Raw genomic sequence first — 17,221 nt, forward strand, 5'->3', positions numbered from 1 at the left:
AAAGGCAGGGAATTCCACAGGAAGGGGGCCACCACACTGAAGGCCCTTTTCCTGGTCGACTCCAACTGGGCCATGGGTCCATGTGGAACCACCAGGAACATGCCCTCTGTGACTGGGCAGGTTGATAAAGAAGGAGGCGCTGTCTCAGGTATCCTGGTCTCAAGTTGTTTAGGGCTTTGTACACTAGTACTAATACCTTAAACCTTTATTATTGTGTGTTGTTTGGTTTTAATTTTTGTGAACCGCACAGAGAGCTTCGGCTATTGGGCGGTATAGAAATGAAATTAATTAATTAATTAATTAATTAAACCTGGCCCAGTAGCGAATAGGCAGCCAGAACCTCAGCAAAGAAGGAATTATGAATTATTCTCCAAAAGTCAATTTCACACCTGATAGACAAAATAGCTGGATGCCTTAACTGTTCCTGCCCCATAGTAGAACACTGCATTTATAGCCGGACATGGCAGTATGGTGTGTTTATGTGGGTGTGTGAGCTAGACGTTTAGTTCACATATATTTTGGGCTGTAAATCCTACTAGCAGCACTGGCTCCCTCTGTCCCTGGGATAAATGTCCCTGGTTATTAAAGTGTTTGCCCCCCCTACCAGCTGTCCCACCTGCCTGCCTATGCCCAAGGAACTCTGGGACTGGTTGTTCTTGAGAGAGCATGTCACACAGGGAAGCACAAATCTCTTTTTTTCAAACAACAAGTCCTAGTTTAACTGCACAAGCAGCACACTTTCTCTGTTGTAGAGAAGGATCTGGGCCAGCAGTTCAGTGTCCAGAATGCTGCTTGTTCTGCTCTAGCAATCCTTCTGCTTGGCTCTAGGAAATCTCACAAGATCTGGGTAAAAAGTACATAGGCATAGGGAAATAAGTTTCCATAAATATCCTCAAGTTATGATCTACAATTTAGCCTCTATTTTTCTTCTTCGTGGTAATGGGGGATCTCCAGGCCGAGGCAAAGTGTACCTTTTCTCCTCCCTGTATTTGGACCCTGATCTCTTTTTGGGATTTTGCTATGCTAACATACTGACTACTTCAACATGCTCTTGGTAGGGCTGGCTTTGAAGATGGGTTGGCAGCTACAACCAGTGCAAAATGCTGCAGCTCACCTCCTACTTGTGACAGGCTACAGGGAGCAGAAGACCCCTGTTTTGGTTGAGCCCAGTTGCACTGTATGCTTCCGGGCTAATTTCAGATGGTGGGAACTACCTTTAAAGCCAGTCCCAGTTGGAATTTTTTGCATAGGGTAACTGTGTCCTACTTTACAGAGGAAGTCTTCTCTTTGAAGGGGCCCTTTGTTTGAAGAGTTGTCCAGTCCAAATCTGGATTAAAGGAACCCTAAGAAGGGAGAGCAGGCAGGGGTCTTGAAGTTGCCCACCAAGAGTGGCACCTGGACAGCAGGCTGAGAGGCAGGCACACAGGTAGTCGTCACCTGGTCACAGTCTCCCCGCACGATGGCGAGATGTATCTTGGGGGAAATCTTCATGGAAATGCATTGAGAATCGCTTTCAGCTTTTCTCCATTTTTTCCTGAAATTGGCTTTGGTCCACCAGCAGCACACTAAACTGAAAAAAACGGACTATACCCCTCCCAAACCAACGGCTTTCACAGGCCACACTGCGCTCTAAGCTGCCTTACTTTGGGGTGGGGTGGGCAGAGTCAACCACGTATGAGAGGCTTGGTCCCTGCCCCCTTCTTTCGCCTGCTCAGGGACAGCAAATGTATTGTAAGGGATATCAGGCATCCAGAGAAAAGGCGCAGAGCCTTTTGTCTGGAAGTTTGCCTACATCCCACCAACAAGTGTGCTTGCCAGTCTTTCTCCGCAGAAACAAGACTCCCATATCGCTAAAGCGTTAAACTGTTAAAACATTAAAGCAGTGAATCGTTAACATATCCCAGTGCTGGAGGAGACTCTCTGTAAAGACTCCCGGCTGCTGTGCATGTTTACTCGGAAGTAAGAAATAAATCTTGCTCCCCTGCAGTGCATCTTTAACGTATCCCAATGCATACAGAGCCACACTATATTGCTAAAGCGTTAAAGGGTTAAAGCACTAAAGTGTTTAAAGTGCTAACGCACTTTAGTGCTTTAACGCTTTAATGCTTCAGCAATATACCCTGCCTTCATATGCACTGGGATATGTTGAATGTTCACTCCAGGGGAGCAAGATTTATTTCTTACTTCTGAGTAAACATCCACAGAAAGGGAGGGAAATGTTAACGATTAAGAGCAGGCTACCTAAGGTAAATGAGTGTCCCGACTACTGAGGTATTGTGAGGGGTCGTTGCTGCAGTCCTGGGGATTTTCTCAATGGGAAAAGCTACTTAGATTGGGGAAACAAGAGAGAATGGGGTGTCCCACCCCCTTGACCACGTCACTGCCAAGTCACAGAGGCATGCCCCAGATTTAATGCGAGAGGGGGGACAAGCCGCATTTTTTGATAAAGATGCAGTAAAAGGCCTTTCAGAAACGGCGCCTTTTTCAGAGGGAAGTGGCTGCTTTGCTGTGGATCAGTACTGACGTCATCTGTCGCATACAACCTCAAAGTGTTCCCCCTCTGCAGTAAATCACCTGTGAAGATTGGCCCCTATTTTTGTTTCAATTACAGTACTTCTGAACTGCATCTATGCATATACAGTCAGGGCCTGAAATATTGGAACAAGGATTGGCAGCTGGCCCCTGTGCACCACCACATTGAAGTTGAGAGGAAACACATCCAGATGGGAGCGAAGTCAGGACTTTCAGCTGTAATTCAAGGGGTTTGACAAAAGCGGGGCACTAACCATTCAGGAAGGACAGCCAGTGGCTTACACACACACCCATCGTTGGTGCTCATAAGTAATGGAACAAACCAACATCATTTCAAACTTAAGGGTCGCCTTTAATACCTGGATGAAAATCCTTTGCAGTCACTGCCTGCCTGAAGTCTGGAACCCATGGACATGACCAAATGCTGAGTGTCCTCCCTCGAGATGCTTTGCCAGGCCTTGACTGCAGCTGCCTTCAGCTGCTGCTTGTTTGTGGGACTTTCTGCCTTCAGTCTTGTCTTCAGGAAGTGAAAAGCATGCTCTGTTGGGTTGAGATCAGGTGACTGACTTGGCCATTGAAGAACATCCCACTTCTTTGCCTGGAGAAACTCTTGGGGAGCTTTTGCTGTATGTTTTGGGTCATTATCCATCTGCAATATGAAGTGGCGTCCTATCAGTTTGGCAGCATTCGGCTGAATCTGAGCAGAAAGTATAGCCCTATACACTTCAGAATTCATCCTGCTGCTTTGATCAGCAGTCAGGTCATCAATAAACACCAGTGACCCGGTTCCATTGGCAGTCATACATGCCCATGCCATAACACTGCCTCCACCATGTTTGACAGATGATGTGGTATGCTTTGGATCATGAGCTGTTCCTTTCCTTCTCCATACTTTTCTCTTCCCATCATTCTGGTACAAGTTAATCCTGGTTTCATCAGTCCAAAGAATCTTATTCCAGAACTGGGCAGGCTTTTTTAGGTGTTTGCTGGCAAAGGCTAATCTGGCCTTTCGGTTCTTGAGCGTTACCAGTGGTTTGCACCTTGTTGTGAAGCCTCTGTATTTACATTCATAAAGCCGTCTCTTGCCTGTAGATGTTGACAATGACATGTCTACCTCTGCAAGAGCGTTCTTGACCTGGCTAGATGTTGTGAAAGGGTTCCTCTTCACTATGAGCAGAATTCTGCGGTCATCCACTTTAGTTGTCTTCTGTGGTCTTCCAGGCCTTTTGCTGTTGCTGAGCTTGCCGGTTAATTCCTTCTTTTTCAGGATGTTCCAAACTATTGTGTTGGCCACTCACACTGTTTTTGCTATCTCTCTGATGGGTTTAGTTTGTTTCCTCAGCCTAATGATGGCCTCCTTCACTTGCATGGACACCTGTTTGGACCTCATGTTGGGAGTTCCAGTGAACAGCTTCCAAATGCAAATATAACACTCAGAACCACCTCCAGGCCTTTTCTCTGCTTGCTTGGTCATGGGGCACCCAGGAAACAGGCCACACCTGGCCATGCAGCTGCTTGTCAGCCATTCATTCCATTACTTATGAGCCACCAACGATGGAGGGGGTGTATGCCACTGGCTGTCCTTCCTGAATGGTTAGTGCCCCGCTTTTGTCAAACCCCTTGAATTACAGCTGAAAGTCCTGACTTTGCTCCCATCTGGGTGTGTTTCCTTTCAACTTCAATGTGATGGTGTACAGGGGCCAACTGCCAAAACAGTTATCCTTGTTCCAATATTTCTGGTCCTGACTGTACATTAGCACATACAAATATTATGCAGATATGTCCGCACTTTTGTCCTCTCTTTTGGTGATGCATAAGTGGTTACTCTTCTTCGGGCTCTTTTGTCCTTCTACCTCCCTGTTCCTTCTACCTTCAGGGGACGCTTTGCTCTGTGCCCCAACTTACAGAGGTGAGATCTATGAGAGCTCAGAAGCCCTTTCTTTAGTAGTGGTGCCCACGCTCCCGTGCTCTGGAATGCGTTTCCAGTTGAGGAGCACTTGTCCACTTCTCTCTTGGAATCACAGCAGCTAGCCAAATCGTGTTGTTGTTTTCAGGAAGGCTTTTCGTGCTGGTTGTTAGTGGCAGAAAGCCTGGCTTTCCTTTTTATTCTAATGCTTTTTTTGTTGCCTTTTGGGGGCTGTAGCTGCAGCCATCTGGGGCCATAGGAAGCCACAGGGGACTGTAGCTCAGCGCACAGAGACTGTAGCTCAGAGCACACAGGTAGAGCACATGCTTTACATGCAGAAGGACTCAGGTTCGATCCCTGGCATCTCCAGGTAGGGTAGGATAAACTCCTACCTAAAACCCTGGAAGAGCCGCTGCCAGTCAGCACTGACAATCCTGGGCTAGATGGACTAATATTCTGGCTCAGTATAAGACAGCTTCCTATGTTCCTAGCTCAGTGGCTTTGCTTTTCAATCATAATTCTGAATCATTTTTAGGTTGCTGTTTTTTAGATTTGTTTTATTGTGGTGATTTTTATTATTGCTTTGGGTGGCAAAAAAGCAATATAAAAATGATAAATAAACAAATGCTGAATAATGCGGTGTCATCTACACTGCAAACATGGCTATATTTCACTATTTACTCCAGCCTCCAGATCATTTTATGAACAAGTTTAACAGCCCTGATGAGCATAGTGCAGAGTTGTTAGGTCCTCAACCTGCTACCTAAGCGATCCTTTTTCCTCACCTACCTTTTTGGGAACTGATCTTAATCTGCCTCTCTGATTTATGATTTGGCCCCAGCGTCAGTCAAGAAACTGGCCCTCCAGCAGATAACGTCGTCCTGCTCTCAAGGTTGTCCCGGAGCTGCGCTCCCTGTCCACTGGTGCCGAGCGTCTGCGTTCTCAACATCAACCCTAACCCAGCAGAGGCAACGGCAGAACAGTCACAGTAATGATCGCTCCAGTTAGCAGTTTAGAGCTTGCAAGGGGCCTTTGTGCATTTTGTACAGAGCTGATGCAGAACAGACCGAAACACTGATGCGGACACACATGTAAAAGGAGACACAACAGCAGCTATGCTGATGACAGGAGTCAAAAGCTTTTGCAATTCTTGTGTCTGCCATAGAACTATTATAACTTGGCATCCAATTCCATTTGGTATACTTTAAAAAATAATAATAATAATCCCCAAACTGTTTGTTCAGATTACTTATGGACATCCAGCTGTGAGAATTGGCTTTTTTCTCCCCCTCTCATCCTGACCTCATCTGAGCTTGGAATGAATCCGAGCAGCCAGTGCTCTGCCTCACAGCATCCTCTTGTCAGAAACAAAAGAGGTCAAATTATTAAAGGGAAGAAAGAATTGAGTGCTGTTCGTCCAAATAGAGAAAACAGATGTGCAGTAACTTTTTTTGGTGCTCTTTTCAGCTGCAGCAGTGCACGTTGGAGAAGGCACACTGAGGAGTATGTTATAAATATGTACATTCATCACCATGGCAAAGATCTCATGGTGCCAATTAATTTTAGGGGCAGAATACAAGGTCTCTTTCAGTGCCTGCTGGATTCTGGTGACAACGGGCCATGTGGTAGCAAGGGCTGCTTTAAGCACATCTTGCAGTTAGAACTTCACAACTACTGTTGAACCGGACGTGCAATGAGGAGTTGTGTCTGCTTGTAAAACAGTTTCAGCAGGCTGATTGCTCTCTAACCGTAAGATGTGCTCCAGCAAGCTGTGTTTCTGTGTAGTGGGGTGATTGGGAAATGAGGTTTGTGACTGAAGCGCTCTTTTAGTACATGTATCATGGGATGCAAAGGATGGTAAGTGACTCTTTTATTATAAATTTATTATAAAATGGACTGGCAAAATGCCAATCATTATTTAGGACAGGGAGGGTATGTGTTGAGGGAGAGATTGTTTATTGCAAGGCCTTCCTGAGGATGGAGTGGACAAGACTGGCCCTGTCATTAGGTAGGCCTCAAACAGAAGATTTTAGAGATACCTTTAAAGAGCATAAAGTGCTCAATTATTTAATGTATTATTCTGTTTTTTCCACCAGCAGGAGTGATTAGGATGTTCTGCCTGAAGCATTAGGTGGTTGTGACATGGGGGTGGGGGTGGCACTGTGTGTTATAAACAATTAAGATGGAGCTGGTAGTTTATAGGAGCTAGATCATTCCTACCTCCTTCTTCCTGTCTGCACCGTTTTTCCAAAATGATGCATGGTGTGTTCCATCTGGGGCTGAGCATTGTCCAGGCATTTAAAACTGGATTATTAAGGGTGCGATCCTATGCACGTTTAGACAGAAAAAAAAGTCTTACAACTCCCAGCATTCCCCAGCCAGGATAGCTGGCTTAGGCATGCTGGGAGTTGTAGGACTTTTTTCTGCCTAAACATGCATAGGATTGTACCCTAAATTTGTGGACAGAGATGGCCATGCCCCCTTCTCTTGCCCCCCCCCCCATAGTTTGGTGGGTTTCCCGGCTTTTGTGCAATTTTTTGTGCAATTTTGGTGTGATTTCCCCCCCATTCTTAAAGGTCGAAATGCCTTTCCCAAGGCTGAGTTACTGGCAGTAAACCAAAATATGCTGGTTTTTTTGCCCCAACCTTTGGCCCCATCCACCAGTGGAATGCACCTCTACCACACCACACCGCTCTCCATCCCAAGAGCTTTTCCAAAATTGAATTTGGCCCTCAGGCTGAAAGAGGTTCAACACCCCTGCCATAAAAAAAGCTGCTGCTCTAGATTGTGGTTTATTTGCAAAGGAGTGTGTGTTCCGTCTAGGGCTGAGTTCTTGGAAAGTGTGGTGTGACTTCCAGCAGAGTTGCTTTATACAGATAAAGTGCGGCAACACAGCATTTAGTACTGGAAGCAATAAACACCAGCTAGAGCTAGTTTACAGGAAGTTCAAATCAACTTACTTCATTAGTGCTTTTATACACATTGTCAGAGAAGGCTATGTAACACTGTTTAATTACAAGCATCCCCTAAAGCTGGGTGTGTGAGTGGAAGTAAAGCAAAGGCATGAGATATGGTTTACTTGCTTCCTTCAGGGAGAGACTGCATGGTGCTCCTTGTTGCCGAAGCAGAGGAAGGGGAGGGAGCAGGAAAAGGAACTGATCACACAACAAGGGGGATGAACAAGACGAGTAGCTGTTGATGCAACACATTCTCTATCTCCCCCCTGGTGTCTGGAAACATGCAGAGTTGCTCTTATTATCCAATGTGAGTAAGATCAGCCCTGCCTTCCTTGTGGCTGGGCTTCCTGGATGGGAAGAGCGTATGGGTGACATTTGGGCAGCAGATTATACCCCCTTTTTTTCTTGGCCACAGCTGTGGCTATCTACACAGGGAGAACCCCTTCCCAGAGGGGTACTGTCAGTTGGCACAGGGCTGCTGCTCCGTAGCCATTTAAATTATGTGTTTGTATTGAACAGTATTAGTTCTTAATTGGTTTATTGTGCTTTATTGAGGCTTTGCTGTATTTTTTGATATGATTATAGTGGTTCGTTATTTTCACGAGTAGCAAAACTTAGCTTTGTTGCTGGAAAGCTGTCATAACAAATATCAGATCAAATCACATACATGCACTAGCTTCTCACTTCCCATACCCCATCTCCTATACAAGAGCTGCAGAACCTCATGCCTGGAGGCCACAGCTGGCCCTCTTGCGGTTCTAATCCAGGCTTAGAGGGTTCCCCAAGTGGCCATGCCCCTTTCCTGACACCCTTTCCCCTAACCACCTATCATTTGGTGGTCTCCCAGCTTTTCTGCAGTTTCCTCCCATTCTAAAAGGTTGAAATGCCTCTCCTAAGTCTTAGTTACTGGCAGTAAAAGCTTTAAGATATAATATGTTGCGCTTTTTGCCCCCCGCCCCGTCTTCAGCCCTGCCCATCCCTGGAATGCGGCCCCCAAGAGCTTCTCTGAAATGGAATTTGGAGCTCGGGCCAAGGTTCACCCAAGGTTGAAGGTTCGCCACCCCTGTCCTGTACCAACTGGTGGGAGTAACAGAATAATGTAGGACCTGTTGGGCAACAGGGTATTTGAAGGGCTGCCTCTTCCTGCATTAACCTGCCTGGGCCTTAAGATCCATCTCTGAAGCACTGCACTGAGTCCCACCGCCTTCTGAAGTGAGGTGGATGGTAGCAGAAGCAGGGCTTTCTCTGTTGTGGCACCCCATCTTTGGAATTCCTTCAAATGTAGTATTTATGAGCTTAAATTGAGGTGGTAGAATGGACTGCACCACTTCAGACTGTAAATGGGGAATTACATTTCTGAATGCTCCACTATGTAAAAACACAGATACAACCAAAACAAAGCTTCCTTCAAGTAGAAAACTTAAGTGTGCTGGCTAGAACCATTATTGAGCTAATTTTCTGCTTGCAATTATATGGGGAGGATTCCCAAATTATATCTCCCCATTGCAGTCTGAAGTAGACCAGCCCACTCTATGAACTTGATTGGCAAGAGGGGCAACAGAAAGTACTTCTTCACACACAATGCACAATTCATTTATGGAACTCATTACCACAATGCATGAGATGATGTAAAAAGGGAATTAGACAAATTAATGGACTTTTATCATCAACAGCTATCAGCTGTGATCGCTAAGTTGAACATGTTCTGTGGCAGTATATCTCAAAATTCTAGATGCTGTGGCCATACTACAAAGAGGGGTGTTGCTTTCATTCATCTCATTGGCCACTGTGGGAAACAGCTTCTCCTAGGGCACCCACGTTAGTCTGTTGCAGCAAAACCAACAAAGAGCTTCTGTACACGTGGCTTATATCATGCGATCAAGATTGGTTGCTCACGGAAGTTTGCATGTCCTTTACACGACATCATCAACCTCCAGGGCCTCTTCCTCAAACTTTTTGACTTTTATCCCGTTTTTAAATAGATCAGAGATAATGCAGTAAGAGACGTTAATCCAATCTGTCAGCTGTGTGTAATGATAGCGTTGTGCTATAATCAGAGGGCCATCCAGTGGCTGTAAAATGAAACATATAGAAACGTATAGAACTTCCTGAGAAAGGAAGTCCTCGACTCAGAGCACATGTCTGCCCGTGTAAAGAAGCTGATCTTAATCCCCCAAAGAATCTGGAAGCAGAAAGCCCCAGTAAGGATGTGGGATTTCAGCCTTGTGTGATGAACTCCAAAGAGCCTTAGCACACCTGAAAGACTAACCAATTCATTAAGCCATAAGCATTCATGAATTTGCATCTTTTGAAATCAAATCTAGTCCACAAAAGCTTATGTCAGTATGGTTAGTATGCCAAGCCGGGGAAACCCAGGTTCAATTTCTCAGTCACTTATAAAGCTCACTGGGTGTTCTTGGACCAATCTTTCTTTCTCCCCCAACACCCCTCAGCCTAACCTTCCTCACAGGGTTGTTGTGAAGATGAAATGGCGTGTGAAGAGGGAGAGAGCCATGTAAACTGCCTGAGTTTCTTGGAGAAGGTGTGCGATCACGCCCTTCCAATAGCAAACTCAGCTGGTGAGTGCCAGCATGTTTGTAGCCAAAACAGGGCCACTGAAAAACAAAAGTGATGATCTAGGGAACTCAGTTTCCAAAAATAGCAAAATTCGGGGCAGGGGGGACGACACACACTAAGGGACCAAATAAATGAAAATTTTCCAATGCGGACAGAGAACGCTTAGTGGTGATAGAATAATGAGGAGGGGGTGGAGAAGGATGGGTGAACAGTGTGTTTATTATTAGAATAACTTTCTACGTAAAATAATACAACTGGTTATATGGAATGGAGTATCCTGGAAGAGGGCATGGCTGGCTAAAGCACTGAACAGGAGCACCCCAGGCTAGTACACACTGCCAACATTTTTTTGCAGGCCCCACTTGCGGCAATAGAACGAACAATACAGGTGCAGTCCTATGCATGTTTAGACGGGGGGGGGGAAATTCTGCAGTTCCCCGTGCCCCCCAGCCAGTGCTGGGAACTGCAAGGATTCCCCCCCGGCCTGAACGTTTTATCCATCCATCCATCCATCCATCTGTTATATTTCTATACTGCCCAGTAGCCGAAGCTCTCCGGCTGCTTCGCAGAAGCATGCACAGGCCCGCGCCCTACATGCGCTAACGTCTGCAAGGTGCCACAAGAAGCCACCTCGGTGGTGTTGTTTTTTGGTGGGGAATAATAAAGAAGACCCTAAACTAAACGCGGCTCGGGGCGGCGGGGGACTCCTCTGACGTTCTCTACCACCTCGTGCGCTGCCTAGGCAGACCGAAGGAGGGCGGGAGAGGGATGCGGATGCCGCCGCCCCGCGCTTTCCCCGCGTGGGAAACTTCCGAGGCGAAAGGCACAGCCCGCTGCGGGAGCCCAGGGCGCTAGGACCCGGCGGCGGCCGAGGCGGCGCGCCGTGTTTCGAATGTCTGCGGCGGCGGCGAGCGGGCCGGCGATCCCGGCCCCTTCTGCTCCGCGCCGCAGCCCTCGCAGGGACCGGCTCCCGTTCGGGGAGGAGGGTCCGCCGAGAGAGCCGTCGCCGCCTCCGGAGGGCGAATGCACGACATGGGCCAACGTTAGGACCCGGAGAAGTTGCTATGATTTGGGCAGTAGGTAAAACAGCGCGGACATTCCGTTCATTCCAGCGTGAGAAATGGGGTCTTTATTTGCTTCCTCTGCAGCTCCACCCCCCCCCGACCCCTCCTCCGACCCCTCCTCCTTTGGCTTCGGTGGCGGGGTCGGATGCCAAACGCAGCCTGTCCACGCGCAACGCCTCTCGGTTGCGCGTTGAGAACTGCGATTGCCATTGCTCTCCCCCCCCCCCGCCCCGCGCACATACACACACCCATTTCTTCTTTTCTTTTTCTTTTTTTCCCTTTTTTTCTTTTTGGATTTCCTGGGCTGGGCTGAAGGGTGGGAAGTTGAGCCGCGCTAAGCTGCGTGCGGATCGCGCGCTGCGAACTCTCTACGGGAAGGTTCGGCGTGAAAGAGGTAAACGAGCACCAGCTCCGCCTGCGCGCGTCCCGTTGACTGAGAAACAATCGCGTCGATTGCAACCGCACCATCTTCTGCAGAGCAGGCCCCCCCCCCGCAGCTGCGGTGGACTACAAGGCCCATCATCCCGGCCATGCCCGATGAGGGTTGTAGTCCAACGCAGCTGGAGGGAGCCAGGTTTGACGGAAGGCTGTTATGTAGAAGATGGGAAAGTGATGAGTTGCTTGCCACGCGTAGGGCTTCTTTCCCTTCCCCCCCCGCGCCCCCCGGATGTTCATAGCAATCTAAAAAAGCCAAGGGAGTTAGCTGTAACCATGGAAGACTTTTTGACGGATGGTGGTGCACGAGTTTCCCCCTCTGATCGTAATAGTAAACTCAGGCTTTTTAATTGTTCAGTAGACTGGGACAGATAAGTAGCTTAAAGAGAGAGAGGGAGGAGAGGGACTCTTCTCTCACTCAAGAGTATGGTTGCTGTTGTTGTTTAAACAATCCCACCTCCAAACAGTAATGTTGCTGTCACATGTTAGCACGTAGAAGAAAATATTAATGATGTGTTGAGAGTGTTCTTGAAAAAGCAGTTGATAACATGTCTGCATGTGCTTGGTTGCTTTGGAGGAGGTTGCTTTAGTGTTCGGAGGTTGCTTTAGCTCCCCTCTACTCCCCTCCTTGTTATGCATTGGAGGAGGTTGCTTAAGCTCCCTTCTACACCCCTTCTTGCAGCGCATTTACATTCTGTGGTTTCAGAAATAGGCGTTGTCATATAATGGGATTCCCCTCTGCCTTTGACTTGGATTCCTGCATTGAGCAGGGGGTTAGACTTGATGGTCTTATAGGCCCCTTCCAACCCTACTATTCTATGATTCTATGAATTACTCAGGGAAACATTGGATTGATCCCAGGGCTGCCAAATTTACTGCAATACTATACGTGTCTGCTCAGAAGTAAACCCCATTGAGTTCAGTTACTGTCAGGCGAGTTTGCGTAGGATTGCAGCCTTAGTGATTTAAGGCTCAGGATAACGTGGTGTCTTTCAAAACAGGGTGATATCAGATTGGGGAGGTGGGGGTCCAAGGTAGGGTGTCACCTTTTGTTTTTACTGACAGGCTCCTAGGCCTTGAAGAGGCTTGTGACAGGCAGACTTCCATAATGGAATCTTTTCCCATTGCTGTGTCTCCATGTTGGGAATTGGTTTGGTGGCCTTTCCTGTGGCTGTTAAAGACAGGGGTATGTCTATTAAAAAATGTGTCAATGAGCCTTACAGGCCTGCCTGGGTCTTAAGGTTTTCCTGGGAGGCCCTTCTTTCAGTCCCTCTGCCATTGGAGGCATATTTAGTGGAGGGTCTTCTCTGATGCTCCTCAGGCTCTGCAACTCCTTGCCGAGGGAGGCTAGGTTTTCTCCCTCTCTGTTAGACTTTAGCTGACAGGCAAAAGAGTTTTTATTCAAGCAGGCCTTTGACATGCAAGCTGGTCTGTTGGATTGAGTGCTGTTTGTGTTTTTATTCTTGTGGGTTTTTTCACTGTGTTTTAATGGATTTGTTTTGACTGTTTTAACTAAGTTTTCACTTTAATTTTGGTTCTTATCATTGTTAGCTGCCTTGAACGTCATTTCTTTGGTAGAAAGGCGGGGTATAAATCAAATAAACTCTATCCAAGGACTACAACACAGAAAGAATAGCTGTGGAAGTTGCTCAGTTTCTAAAACTGACGGGGCTAGGCCTTCTCAAGCCTGCTAAGATGTTATACCACCTCTTCTAGCCACTCTTCCTCTTATTCTGGATGTGATGGAGGCTGGGAATGCTTACTCAGTGTTGAGGGAAAAAAGGCACTCTGCCTATGTTCAGAGGTGGACTCTTCACCATTACCTCACTCGTTCCTAGGGCTCATCTGTAGCATTCGGAACAGGCCCCAGAGCCCTGACTCTAATTATATACTTCCATATTTAGTAATTTATATCCAAGGTGGGCACTATGAAGCAGAGTGAGTCAGCTTTCTGGAGGCCGCTTTTGGGTGCTGTTAAGGGTGTGGGGGGGACATATTGTGATTTATTATTATAATTTATTAACTTGGGGACTAATAATGTGGATATTCTGCCTCAGGCCAGGCCAGTTTATATCCTTGCCAATTGGGTGTTCGCAGCAATTTAAATCAAGGTCTAGAAGCTCAAGCCTCGGGGGCCAAATGCAGCCCTCTGGCAGTCCCCAGAAAGACATGTCCCCTTCCATTGGAGCCCCCTTCCCCCACCAACCAATGATTGTTGGACAGTTTCCCTGGCGTTTAATGCAGGGCCCCCCCCCCCATTTTAAAAGGTTGAAATGCTTTCTTACTGGCAGTAAGCTAAAATATGCTGGCAATTTTGTTTCCTGGCTTGCCCTTTTTGCCCTCATCCATGCCCATGCAGGGCCAGTCCTAGGATAAATAGCGCTCTGGGTGAGGAGTGGCTTTGGTTCCCCCACCACCACCCTGGTAGCCAGTTTTGCAGGGCCAGAGGATTTATGGGGCCTGGTACAGGTGTGAACGACATTGCTCAAAACCTTGATCTCTCAGCCACTGCGCTACAGTTTGCACAAGCCAAAGTTCGAGAAGCCACATTCTGAGCACTGTTCAGTGCACTATGCAACACAGCAGAACTAGGCTTTACTTATAATATGTTTTTGTTTTGTAGCAGTTCCTATTTTTGGAAGGCATTCTTTACTTTAGAATACCCATTATTTTTATGTTTAAAAATAGTAAAGAAAAAATAAAAAATAAAAGACATGCAGCTGACCTTTTACAGCTTACAGCTTTATTTTATTATTTATATAGTGCTTATAGTGTTATTTGAAGTACTAAGTGCTTGGAAACGTTGCCTCAAAGTAAAGCTGTGTTCCACTGATTTTTACCTAGCGCAAATGCCGTGAAAGTGGAATTTGAAAAAGAAACATGCTTTTACGCTAATTGAAAGAAGATCATTTTGTAGCTAGTACCCAAACAACCTATAGAACTTTGAAGGAAAGGTTACAGGCACCTGTTTTTTGCCACTCTAGCTCACTGCAGACAGTACATTAAAGAAACACAGCTTCTGAGCTCAGCTTGGCACCCCCTTCAACTCGATGCCCTGGGCGACCATCCAGCTCACCCACTCCTAGGGCCAGCCCTGCGCCCACCACTGGAATATTGACCCCAAAAGCTTTTCCAAAATGGAATTCACTCCTCTGTTTGTTTGTTTTTAGTGAAGTTAAGCTTTAAGATGTGATCTCATGCAAGTTTAGACAGAAAAAAGTCCTACACCTCCCAGCATTCTTCAGCCAGCCATGCCGGGTGGGGAATGCTGGAAGTTGTAGGACTTTTTTCTGTCTAAACACGTATAGGACCATGCCCTTAGGGCGCAATCCTATGCAGATAGGCGGCCACCTCCGAACTTGGAGGCAACCGCCTATCCAAAGCAGGGCAGGAGAAGCCCAGAGGGGATCATTCCCTCCGCGCTCCTCCTGCCCTTCACGGGAGGCCAGAGTGGAGGAGGAGGCTGCCATATGACACATTGGCAATCTTGGCCGCCCCGTGTTCCTCTTGCGAGCATGGAGCTGTTCTGCGCTGCCTGCAAGGCAGCGTGGAAGTGGGGGGAAGTCGGTTCCTGGAAAACCATATATCCTATGATCGTCTAGCCACTGACTAGCGGCCACAGGGTTGTTCCCTTAGGGCGCAATCCTATTCAGACAGGCGGCTGTCTCCGAACTTCTCCTGATCCCCTCCGTGCTTCTCCTGCCCTGCATTTTTAGCTAGACAGCCGATTGTGGCTGTCTAGCTGCGGGAACACGGAACGGAGAAGGAGGCTGCTGTATGACACATAGGATGCGTCATACAGGCATTTCTGCCCTCCCTGCCCGGAACACCCCCAGCCACACCCCTTTTTGGCTGCTCCGCACTCATCTTGAGAGAGCGGAGGACACAGCTGTTTCGCGCTGCCTCCGAGTTAGCACGGAAGTGGGGGGAGGTTGGTTCTCCGGGAACCGACCTCAGAGTGCGGGCTCCAAGGTTGGTTCCCGGATAACACGATATCCTATGTCCATCTAGCCGTTGTCCAGCGGCCATAGGATTGCTCCCTCCGTGTATTATTATTACTACTATTTCCCCCTCTCTTCTTCTTGTAGAGCACCCAAAGTCACATACAATACAATTAAAAGCAAAACTCAGATCAATACATTATAGATTTTAAAACAATATAATCTAAAAGCAGCAATCAATTAAAAAAATAAAATGAATTTAAAACAGAAGCAGAAATTATACATTTAAAATACTGTAAAAATAAGAATGTTTTTAGTTTCTGTTTAAAAAACAGAAAAGAGAGATTCTGATCAATTCAAAAGCCATGGAGCCACTACCTAGAAGGTCTTGTTTCAGGTTAACTCACCAAAAAGCTCAAAATGATGGCACAAGTATTGTAATATCATAAGGATCGGTTCACATTTTAGTCTTCTAGATAAATAGTCAGACAAATAGTGATGGATAGATAGATAATCATGATTAGTTATTGGAAAATTGCATAGCTTGTTTCTTGTGTTTATGTGTAACATTTCTGGAAGATGTGGTTTGAACTGCTTTTACAATCTTGTGAATACGCTATCGCTACCTTTTGGCAACACGGACTGCATAACTCTGCTTAAGATTGGGTATCTGATCAGTCTCCCCTGCCTCCTATCCCCAGATTTAGTTCTGGTCAAATATTATCAAAAATGGTCAAGTATTTTAGAGCATTGACTTTACTGGTACAACAATTTTAGGGTGTAATCCTATGCATATTTAGACAGGAGAAAGACCTACAATTCTGGAAGGGCTGTAACTCAATGACAGCGCGTCTTCTTTGCGTGAAGAAGGTCACTGTTTCAGTCCCCAGCACCTCCAGTTAAAAGGAGCTCAGGCAACAGGGCTCAGAGATACCTGGGCATGACACCTTGGATGTTTGCAGGATCCATAGTTCTGCAGTAGGACACATACAGAAGCTTTGGCAGGAGCCATAGCTCAGTAGCACAGCACCTGCTTTGGGCACAGACGGTGCCAGGTTCGATCCCTCAGCATCTCTAGTTAAAAAGGGATCAGGTAACAGATGCTGGGGTAAACCTCTTCCTGAGGTTAGCCATAATCAGCCAGAACAGACAATACAGGGATAGATCGCTCAGTGGTCTGTATAAGGCAGCTTCATAGGTTCATGCATCTACACTACACTACAAATGCTGCCACTTCTTCTGGGTGTTAACGTAGTGCACAAGTCTGTGCTATGGCAGCTCCTGCATCCTGACTAACAGGAAAAATGTTTGTTTATTCTGGCTTCATATATATATATCATTCTCCAGTACTGGCAACGAGCTAATAAGGTAGAATTCTGTCCCGGCCTGTAAAATTCTGGTATGTGATCCTACCAGTTCAGTTGACTTGTTTGTTTAGTCTGCAAAGAGTGGAGGAAAGATTTCAGACATCCCATAGTTTTGGATTGACATGCACTGCCACAAAAATGAGCCTAATGCGCCATGGAGGTATAGATGGGAGGAAGCATTTGGTTCATGCAGTTTATTTCCAAAAGCTCTTGGCAACTGAGATCATAAGCCATCTCTTGGACAAGGGTCATTACATTACTCGAACCACTGATTCTGCAGTATCTCCATTAGCAGAGCCAGCGGATATAGTGGCCAATGGCCATGCTGTCTGGGAATTATGGGAGTTGCAGCCTCAGCACATCTGGAGGGTGCCACATTGGGGAAGGCTGGGCTAGAGTACTGAACTTTAACCAGGGAGACGAGTATCCTAGCCTCCTCTCG

The 17,221-nt window shown here is 46.8% G+C and overlaps 1 protein-coding gene across 1 annotated transcript in view; it reads left to right on the forward strand.

The window, feature by feature from the left end:
• The first annotated feature begins 10,876 nt into the window (after positions 1–10,876).
• AMOTL1 (angiomotin like 1) overlaps positions 10,877–17,221 on the forward strand; it is a 78,822-nt gene continuing 72,477 nt past the window's right edge. The window contains exon 1 of the mRNA XM_084842627.1: positions 10,877–11,048. The gene's annotated coding sequence lies outside the window, so the exon portion shown is untranslated. The remainder of the gene's footprint in view (positions 11,049–17,221) is intronic.

Source organism: Heloderma suspectum, chromosome 3 (assembly GCF_057233095.1).
Source record: "Heloderma suspectum isolate Gila_16-S chromosome 3, 16-S_ref, whole genome shotgun sequence".
In the NCBI taxonomy this organism is placed as follows: Eukaryota; Metazoa; Chordata; class Lepidosauria; order Squamata; family Helodermatidae; genus Heloderma; species Heloderma suspectum.